Below are 11,348 nucleotides of genomic sequence, written 5' to 3'. Positions count from 1 at the left end.
TTCTTTTAATGATGCATTATGTAAGATTTAGATAGAGAGCTGGCCGATCTTGCTATAATAGCTCCAAAATAGATAATGCAAAATGAATATAATGAAAATTTCATTCAAATTACTTTATACTGAGTGAAGTAATCACTGTTTGAAGTTTTGAACAGATGTGCCATAGATTGTTTATTATCGTAGCAACATTACTTGTTAATCGAGAATTAGCCTCGAGTTACCATTTTTAAATTAAATCATTAAATGACGATTATAGGCTTGTCATGTGAATAAATGTCTAAAGACCTGTAATGGGCAGATTTAGCTTGAATAGCTAGTATCCCTTGAGAGCGTGCGGTTAAAGATAAACGGAGTTTTAGTCAAAGATTTATGTGCAGTTTTCTTCGGATGCGACCAGTAAAGTCATCTACCATTGCAAAGTAATCGGCAACCAAAATTTTACCAAATTTTACTTTTACTGAATACATGCAAGTCTAACTGGTGTTAAATCTTTCACGAACAGACGTCTGTGTATAAACTAGTATAATACAAACTATAAACATCCTATCATGGTCTACCAAACTAAACGTGTTGTTCATATGGTAAATCTGTTAGGGTTTTCACTTCTTTCCAACACGGCCTCGGCCTAATTGCCATCAAATTCCATCTGTCAAATATCATTTGGTACCATACCAATTAGTAATTTCCCCACCATTAAATATATCTTAATTTATTTTTTTTATACGTCCACATTCATATGGACGTATATTGTGTGTGTCTGTGGGTCGACTACAGGGCGCAATTCTTAATGGATTGTCTTGAAACTTTGGATACTTATTCCTTATACCCTAAGGATGATCCATTTTGTTTATGGTGCATGCCTGACCCCCAGGGGCAGAGCCACACCCATTTGTTACATTTGTTTGTCGCCTACAGGCCGCAATTCTTAATGGATCGTTTTGAAAACCTTTCATACTTATTCCTTATACCCAAAGGATGACCTCTATTATATTTTGGTGCATGACCGATCCCTGAGACGGAGCCATGCACACTTTTTGTGTCTGTGTGTCGCCTACAGGCCGCAATTCTTCACAGATCATTTTGAAACTTTGCATACCTCTTCTTTATACCATAAGGATGATTCCTATTGTTTTTGGTGAATGGCCAACCCCCAGGGACAGAGCCACGCCCATTTGTTCTTTGTCTGTGTGTTGTCTACAGACCACAATTCTTAATGGATGGTCTTGGGACTTGACATATGTATTTCTTATAGCCTAAGGATGGCAACTATTGATTTTGGTACATGTCCCGACCCTGTATACAGGCCACAATTCTGAATGGATCATCTTGGAACTTGGAATATGTATTCGGTACAGCCAAAGGACGACAACTATTGATTTTGATGCATGCCCCGACCCCCAGGGGAAGAGCAACGCTTTTTGGGGGGTTTAGCGTCTGAAGGTCACGGTTCTGAATGGATTATCTTGAAACTTGGTATTTATTCCTTGTACCTTAAGGACTGTAACTATTGATTTTGGTGCATGATCCTACCCGCTTGGGTGTGCCACGCCCACTTGTTTTGTTAATATACAGATTGCAAGTATTAACAGATTTGGATCAAATTCGGCATGATCCACCATAGGGTTGTACCTATTTATATTGTTTAATATTCAACTCTAAGGGGCTAGGCCCACTTTTTGTGTTTATCGTCTGCAGGCTGCAATTCTGAATGGGTCATCTTGGAACTTTGCATATTTATTTTCTATACCGTAAAAACAGCAATTATTGATTTTGATGCATGCCCCCGACCCCCAGGAACGTGGACGTATATTGAAGCGGCGCCGATGCTCTTGTTCTACATTTCTATCCATATGCAGAAAACAAAAACGAACCAAGGTGGAAATGTGAATGTTGAAAAGTGGGAGGAGGTGAATGAAACCGGTTCCGGGTAGAATGAGCTCATCTGTAATAAACATGGTATCTTGTAACATTTGTTTTCATCTTTGTTATATATAGCCGTATCGTGTTGATTGTGTGGTCTATTTAGTATTCAGACCCATGGTTCCCATTTTGGCCCATGCCTCATCTCAACACCTCATCAATTTTGATGCCTCCTCCCTCGCCCACGAATTTGCCATAGAAGCCGATCAAGTTTTGAAAAGTATAATATAAAATATGAATATAGATCGAGTCCAAGGTAAGAAGTTCAAGGTAATAAAATCCAAGTTAGTTTGATCTATCTTGATGTTGTTCACTACAACGTGTATACGAGTTGTCACCGAATGCATCGAGATCAAACAAATTGTGACTTTTTCAGCTTTGAATCCTAATCTGTATAGAAAATTGAAAATTGGACGGACGCAAACGTGTTTTCCAGCCCAGAAAATCGTTCTCTAGCAAACTCTGGACAATGAACATAGTGACAGGACAGGGAGCCTACGATAGTAGGCCATTGGGCAAGTCAGTACAAAATATATGCCAGATAGATGTCTGAACATAACCAATCGGCTAATATGAGACTGGGTGCAGGGTGCCACGTCCCCAAATCAATACTCCACATGATGATCCCTGACTGCTGTCTATTATTACAAACAGTAGGTATTTTTAGATCTATGGTCGGCAATTTTTTTTTCGGGCAGCGAAGGGGGGGGCAAATCATTTTGTTCGGGGGGGGGGGGACTGGCTGGCTACGGGGTTGCAATTCATAATGTTGGTCGACAATAATAGTATTAAAGTACATGTAGCACTATGAACATGGGTCATATTCTACCCAGTCCCTGATTGGGACAAGGACTTGCAACACGTTTCTCTGGCATGTTCTAAAAGTCCCATCCAATGAGACGTCGATTTACCTCAAAAGATTTAAATATGACTCATATTCAGGTATATTAAAATCTCGCCTTAAAAGTAGAAAGTAAGTCCTGTTGGGTAAGATGTTATTGAGAAGCATTCTTGTAACTGTATATAGCGAGTGTCTACCTCCTATTGTTATTTTATAAACCTTGTATGTAAAGGGTGCTTTTATTTAAGTGTACGTCCCAGATTTCACAAAATTGCGCTAGGAGATGTTTCACACGGTCCGCAACAAAAGATTATCTTTTTTCGACATCTAAGAAAATACCTCGTCGTACTCCAACATCAGCGCTCATGAAGTCGTTGTGTCATGGTTCAAAAACTATTCAGTAAAAAACGAAAGAGTTTTTGAACTGTCTTTTACGAAACCATTAAAGCATCACTGTCATTGAAAGTGTCATTCAGAAAGGACAATGGCTGTCTTTCATGGCGTTGAGTGGTAAAATGTTGTTTAAACATTATTCATGTAGAAAATATTTTGGTTATTATTTATTATGAAGTCCCGAATACCTGTTTTATTTTATTTTTGGCTGTCAAGCATGTCACCGCAACATCAAACAGCGTCATGAATAAAACAAGATTGTGGAACTCGGTAATTGGACTCGAAGTAGTAAAACACAACAAATATTTGAGTAACTATTTCACGACCTGATAAAGATTCATTCACTTGGAGAAAATAATATCTTTCTAAAAGAACATTTTACCTCGCTATTCAGGGTGTTCTTAATATGAGTTATGTAAGGTGGGCAATGCGATCAGTTTCTCAACCCTTCGTTCTGACATATATAGATGTTGTATACAAGCCAACAGTGAGGCTGATGTCCCCCGCCGAAATCCCAAAATAAATAGATGACACATATTCATTAATCGCACATTTATTTTTTTTCAAAAGTATCAAGCAATCAAACAAATTATCACCTATACACTAAGTTTGATCACTCTCTATCATATAGAATCAAAGTTATCGATCCTTAGCCTAAGCAGAAAATTCTCATTAACAAACTTAGTCAAGGTAATGATATAACGAATCTATACTCAGAGTTTCATCACTCTCACTTAATTAAAACCAAAGTTATCAACCAATCAGATTGCTTATCTCTGCTGACCGTAAGCAGACAAGCTTTATCATCGAACTCCATCAAGACATTCACCTAATGAATGCCTACACCAAGTATGAACATTCTTCCTCAATTAGAAGGAGAGTTGTGTTCCAAAGTCTCGACCAATCAAATTGCTTATCGCTCTGCTTACCCATAAGCAGAAAATGCTTATTTATGGAACTTACTCAAGGTATTGATGAGATAAACCTATACACTAAGTGTCCCCACTCTCACTTAATTAGAACTAAAGTTATCGTGTCCCAAAGCATCGACCAATCAAATTGCTTATCTCTGCTTACCCTAAGCAGAAAATGCTCATCTTCGAACTCTATCAAGGCATTCACCTAATAAACACCTACACCAAGTTTGAACATTCTAGCCCAATTAGAACAAGGCATTGACCTAATCAACACATACACCAAGTTTGAACATTCTAGCCCAATTAGGAAGAGAGTTATCGTGTCCCAAAGCATCAACCAATCAAATTGCTTATCTCTGCTTACCCTAAGCGGAAAATGCTCATCTTCGAACTCCATCAAGGCATTGACCTAATAAACACATACACCAAGTTTGAACATTCTAGCTCAATTAGGAAGAGAGTTATTGTGTCCCAAAAAGTGTGACGGACAGACAGACGGACGGACAGACAGACGGACGAACCCATTTTAATAGTCCCCTGCTTTCTTCGAAAGGCGGGGGACAAATATGCTTCAATTTCTATCTGGTCCATCATTTTGTATTCGGGTATTGCATGTAATTTTTATCCCTAAACGTAACGATTCAATGAACCCTGTATACCTTGGTTGGAAATCTCATCGGATTCGAGCGTTACCAAACATTCCCGTTTGTTTTTTGCAAAAGTGGAGTCCCTACAGTCCTTTTTTCATGGTTTTATATGAGAAGTTCAAAACGTATGTTACAGCACAAATAATGTGTATGGGAAAGCTTAAATGCCTTATTTGGGGCATATTTTCAAGAGTATTGAAAACAAAAACCATCTCAAACCAACTGCTATTCAACGGATAATCTTATTTGCTTCCCTTTCGTACATATTGCAGTGTATTACTCCCATCTACTGCAATTTACTTAAAAAGAATGGGTGGGGTATAGGAATAAAGAAATAATTGGAGACTATAAAAAAAAAGTAACAAAGTTGTAAATAATACAAAGAATGCTGCAATTAATAAACGGAAAGGAAATATGTTTTGGGATAATTTATGCAATACGATGCATTAATTTCTGCAAGCTTTAAAATAACTGAATTTTAGCGTGGTTCCGTATGGTAGTAAAGAGTGTGTGTGAACACTGAAATAGCTTTATTTAACGTCCGCTTCCCCCTAAGTGCTCGCAGACAAGTGAATAGTTTCGGGTATTTAGTTAAATGTGGAAAATGGTGAGCATCAAGGTGTGAAAAATAAATTAAAGGTGTCAATTTGTTTTTTTGGGGAGTTTACAGATGTCCCTACAGTCCTTTTTTCATGGTTTTATATGAGAAGTTCAAAACGTATGTTACAGCACAAATAATGTGTATGGGAAAGCTTAAATGCCTTATTTGGGGCATATTTTCAAGAGTATTGAAAACAAAAACCATCTCAAACCAACTGCTATTCAACGGATAATCTTATTTGCTTCCCTTTCGCACATATTGCAGTGTATTACTCCCATCTACTGCAATTTACTTAAAAAGAATGGGTGGGGTATAGGAATAAAGAAATAATTGGAGACTATAAAAAAAAAGTAACAAAGTTGTAAATAATACAAAGAATGCTGCAATTAATAAACGGAAAGGAAATATGTTTTGGGATAATTTATGCAATACGATGCATTAATTTCTGCAAGCTTTAAAATAACTGAATTTTAGCGTGGTTCCGTATGGTAGTAAAGAGTGTGTGTGAACACTGAAATAGCTTTATTTAACGTCCGCTTCCCCCTAAGTGCTCGCAGACAAGTGAATAGTTTCGGGTATTTAGTTAAATGTGGAAAATGGTGAGCATCAAGGTGTGAAAAATAAATTAAAGGTGTCAATTTGTTTTTTTGGGGAGTTTACAGATGTAATTATTTTACATATTGTACTGAGTATTAACCCCTTAATATCATGAGAAAGGCTATCAATAAAACAGCATGCATGTGGTCATTTACTGATTGACCTGTATTTGTGATTTTCTTAACCTCGTTGACCCCTTCACGGTCCAACTATTTAATACAAGCCGGGCTTTTTGATATGTTTTTGTGCTGACACGGAATAAAAGAGGCCACTCCATTGTAGTTAATATATTAATATAAGTCAGTGATGTGTGTACGAATATCTTTATTATCTATATAGCATACTGACCCCTCAGGACCAATACAGTTTTATAAAGTATTCGCGAGGACAACAAATTACAAAAAGAAGGGGATGGGGCGGCCAACAATCAACTTTAGATATATCTATGTTAATTAATTTTATTCTTAACACGGTTCTAATCCTCACAGACTTTATTTTAAATTTTACGATCTTTATCAGGACATCGTTAAATAGCGATGGTTATGTCAATCATAATCTAATATATATTCAAAGGGATATCACCAAACCTAAGTTTCTCTTTAGTCTACATAAAATAGTTTTGGGAGTCGGTCACGAGGCATGGTCTGCTTACTCTTTCTGCAACACCGCAAATTGTTTCGGGACAACTGTTGTCCCGACAAGTTCCTGTGATAAAGTATATATAATATTACACTGATCTGTCCTGTTTTGTTTAATTATACTTTAGTTTGGAACGACCGTCGTCCTGACAAGTTCCTGTGGCAAATAAAGGTGGGTCTAAAATTTCCGGAAAAAAGGTTTTAAAAGAGATGTACATACGAGTTATCGTCGAATGTATCGAGATCAAACAATTTGTGACTTTTACAGTTTTGAATCATAATCTGTATAGAAAATGAAGAGTCCAGGGGAAGATCTAGGTCTAAGTCACATTTTTGTCTTTCGCATAAAATGCAAAACAGACTTTTGGACGAGAATGCTTGACGCGAACAGAACAACGAATGGGTTTAATTACAACTTCAAAATGATGTTTAATACGAAACATAATTACCAGTACAACAACTGACTTCCACTTTTTAGCCAAATTAAGGTCAAACAAGCCAACAGTGAGGCTGATGTCCCCCGCCGAAATAAAAAACAAAACAAAATAAAGTTATCGTGTCCCAAAGCATCAACCAATCAAATTGCTTATCTCTGCTTACCCTAAGCGGAAAATGCTCATCTTCGAACTCCATCAAGGCATTGACCTAATAAACACATACACCAAGTTTGAACATTCTAGCTCAATTAGGAAGAGAGTTATTGTGTCCCAAAAAGTGTGACGGACAGACAGACGGACAGACGGACGAACCCATTTTAATAGTCCCCTGCTTTCTTCGAAAGGCGGGGGACAATAAAGGCTCCTGCGAAGCCGTTTAGCAAAACGGGACGCATTTTTAACAGCATGTTGTGTCGCACATGTTCCTTTACATTGTACAGGCGTTCACAGAGACTGACACACGACAGTTTAGCAGTAAAAAGTTGCCAAGTAAAATAGACTGGGGGCCGAAACCTTTTCGACAAGGATTCAATAGGACGGTTCTTAAAGTACAGGGCGAGCGTAATGAAACCTACGTTCAGAACTGAACTAGGTCGAAACTATAGCCATGTCCTATAGCAGTTTAAATGCCAACAATTTATCAAGAAGTCCTCGTAACGTTTACACGTTCTGACATAACGGGTTAACTGATAAATTAAAACCCCATAATAAAGCTAAAATATCCTGATACATTTGGAAGTATGAGTAAATGGTCTGCTAACAGTACAGTGAGGCGAATATTCAGAGAAACATGCAATATCCATAGACGAATAAATTCAAGACCAAGGCATCACACCCTAACTGTCGGACATTTTCGGCGTAAACACTATGAAAAACTAGCTTAACTGTAACAGACTTTTATTAGTCCACCTGGCTAAAGACTTTCCGACGGACATATACATTTTTCGTAAAATCACGCAAATTCTCACAAAAATCCTATTATTGCTATGCCACTGATACTTTTTAATGATCGAGGCATATTAGAAAAAATGTATTCAAACAGAGGCCGTTACATTTGAAAATGTCAAATTTCACTTCTGCAGAAAGATATTTAATCATTGATTTAATTTTTTTATTATTAAGTTCTTGACACACCTATACAAGTAAATTTAACGCCTCCGTCATTTTAATATTGCTCAATAGAACCCTGTTTTAGAAAAGACTACCTTAGTTACCCGGGGTTGCACAGTCTACCTAAAAAACTCCATCAAAGGCAAAATAAAGCACAATACATTTCTTGTAAAAATATAACCCTGGTTATTATGAAATCATATTAAAAATTAAAAGTTCAAACTTTTGGTTTCTTTTCCGAACAAACTTTTATTTTCATAGAAGATTTAAAATTCAGAGATAGAGTAAGTATTTTTTATCTTAAGTAAAACAACTGATAATATCTTATCTCTCATGTTGTAGTATATATTATACATGTACAATATATCAAAATGACAAGATATTCTACATGTGATATGTGTCTATATAATATTCATAATAGCATCCTTTATCAAATATTCATCCAGCGTAATATCAAACACTCCTTTTCAGAAAACAGAAGTGATAACATAATTATATAGGTTTAACAACAGAATACAATCTCTTTTATGAATAACGAATAGAATGTTAACTTTCGTCTGTTTATTTTTTTTAGTGTACACAAGGTTTAAGGGATAGGTGTCAGTGTTATAAATACTAATCATGATCTAAATTTTGTGAGAAGTGGTAAAAAACTCAACTCTAAGGGTGAGGTACAATAACCCTTTATCAATTTTTCGGCAACTGGCTCAAATTATGAAAAATAAATTTTAGTGAATATAAAAGGAAAAATGTGAAAATTATTATATGCCGCAAAAGGAAGTGCCCGAAATCTTGGACTTTTACTGACCATGGTGATGCAATTCCCACCCGGAATCCAGAGTTTCAGAAAATCACACAATTCTGATTTTTATTCAGGGTGTCTAGTTCTCAAACTATAGTTCCAGAAAACTCGCCCCGATAGGCGCTGTGGTAAAGTCGTGTAGCCATTGTATTTTTCGAGCAAAAATGATACCCCCACCACTTCCCCAGGAAAATCGGCCCGTACGCCTAAGTGTACGGCTATATTAGCATGGGGTCGAAAAGAAATCGTTCTAAACTATTATAAAAAAAATATTAAATTCATCCATGTAAAGGTGCCAATCAAGACAGGAGGTCAAGTTGACCTTATTACCGATGGGTAAGGTTGAATAATTTATATCGGAGAATGTCTACATTTACTCGTTGTGAACAAACAAAATTGCCCACGCATATAGTAGGAATTTATAACCCTTATGCAACTAAATAACTATAAAAATAATCAACACCCAAAATAAAAAAAATATCAAGTAATGCCCAGAATAATATATAGAGCGGTTTCGGAGAAAAGCTTATAAAACTTCTAAATTTGCAATTTCGTGGCGCCAATGCCCCTACCGCGTCGCTATAACTATGGGAACATTCTAAACGTCGAAATATCTGAAAATGTTTTAATTTTCCCACACCCCACAACTTATGGGTTCTAGTGGGCAACTTCATTTTAACACATCTAAACAAGTGACACCCAATTTGTTTTAAATCTACCAAGCAGTTCAGGATGAATTTTCCCCATTAACGTGCAACCACCCAGTTCCTATATATGGAGTCAAGTAAATTATAGTGTCAATGTCACAAAAGTATTAATATGAGACGCAAAGAAAATGCAGCTCTTTTGTAAAGCCTGGCGCACACTATGCGACAACTTTAGCGACGAGTCTGGCGACAAATATCGCCGGAATATAAGTGGAGTGAGCACACTACACGACGACTTTGACGATAACGAAAGAAACACCCTGTCACGTGCTTCATCATACGTGACACCTCTAAATTCATTTTAGTCGTCATCGCGTTGAATGCTTCAATTAATATTGTTTTGTACATAATGAACAACGCCCGTCGAGTGCAGTATTCTAAGTAACTAGCTCAAATTGGACGACTCTTGAATGTCTAAATATTCCAGAGAATTCTAAATATAATCAATCCTCTCATTACCAAACAACCAACCAACCAAGATGAGACGATCAATAAGCCCAGAAAAGCGATTGACGGGGTCACTCTCCGTTTTCTCGCTACAGGTACAAGAAAAAAAAAACACGCCCATTCTGATTACCATCTATGAATCCTAGGACTATATTATTATTGAGTATATTGCCTACCATATGTATTTGACAGCTTTGCCGGAATTGCAAACTTAATTTCAATTAGTTAGTTAGGGCTAAATTAGAAAAACCGAGCCACATATTATATACTGTACATGCAACAGAAAAAAATTCCGAGAAATCTCGTGTGTGGTTGTCACATGAGAAGAATAACCAAAAATGATTGGTTTAATAGGATGAATTTATTTTCTTCGTTGTCGCATAATTATTTGTTGCCGAGGTGAGCACATTACACGATTTGTTGCCGATGAACCAACGACTTGGGTGATCATATCAAACAAGTCTGATATCGGCGACCATCGCCGCGATGGTTGCTGGCGACGAAATATCGCTTGCGATCGAGTGCGCACTCTAGGCGAGTTTTTAAATTTTCATAGTCGGCGACCAAAATCACCTATGTCGTCGCGTTGTGTGCGCCCGGATTAAATGAATGATTGTAAATCTTATTATTAAGATACACTTTAAAGGAGCTAAATCCCTAACATTTGGGACCTAGAAATTGACAAAAGTGGGTCGCAACGCATATAATACTGTAATATGAATGTATATAAACTGATTTACATTCAATGGTTTCCATTTTTACTCCAATTTCAAATCAGTTATGTTCGGCGAAATACGCCAGCAGTCTCAATCGAGTACAAATTTCTAGCGTCTGGTTATTCCAGTCTACACACGCCGTTCGATTTGGTGCAATGTGTCTAGCCTCGTCCCTCGAGTCTCTTTTTACAACTGGGTCTGGAGCGCATTATGGTACACCATTCGTGTACCAATGGTAAAATGTTTATTTTGTCTTAAATATTGGATATCAAAAGCCTATCTTATTCTGGTAAGATCACAACATCAATGTTGATTTAATTTGACAAATAAATCGTGTTTTCAATGTTGAAGATTTTGGATGATATTGAGTTAGAGACTTAGCTACTTTAATCTTGCAATTCTGAATGTGAAAACATCAGATCAGACAACACTCGAGAATGTTTTCACGATCGCGTAGCCGTAAACACACCACAGATAAAAGTTTTAATACAAGACATGGGTATAAAATGTGGCTTTTGCTATGGTCAGTACAACTCCTTCAGTTCTTCGCAAGAAGCAAGGATATGCCAATACAC

Source organism: Patella vulgata, chromosome 9 (genome assembly GCF_932274485.2).
Source record: "Patella vulgata chromosome 9, xgPatVulg1.2, whole genome shotgun sequence".
Classification (NCBI taxonomy): domain Eukaryota; kingdom Metazoa; phylum Mollusca; class Gastropoda; family Patellidae; genus Patella; species Patella vulgata.
Note: the sequence above shows the minus strand (reverse complement) of the source record.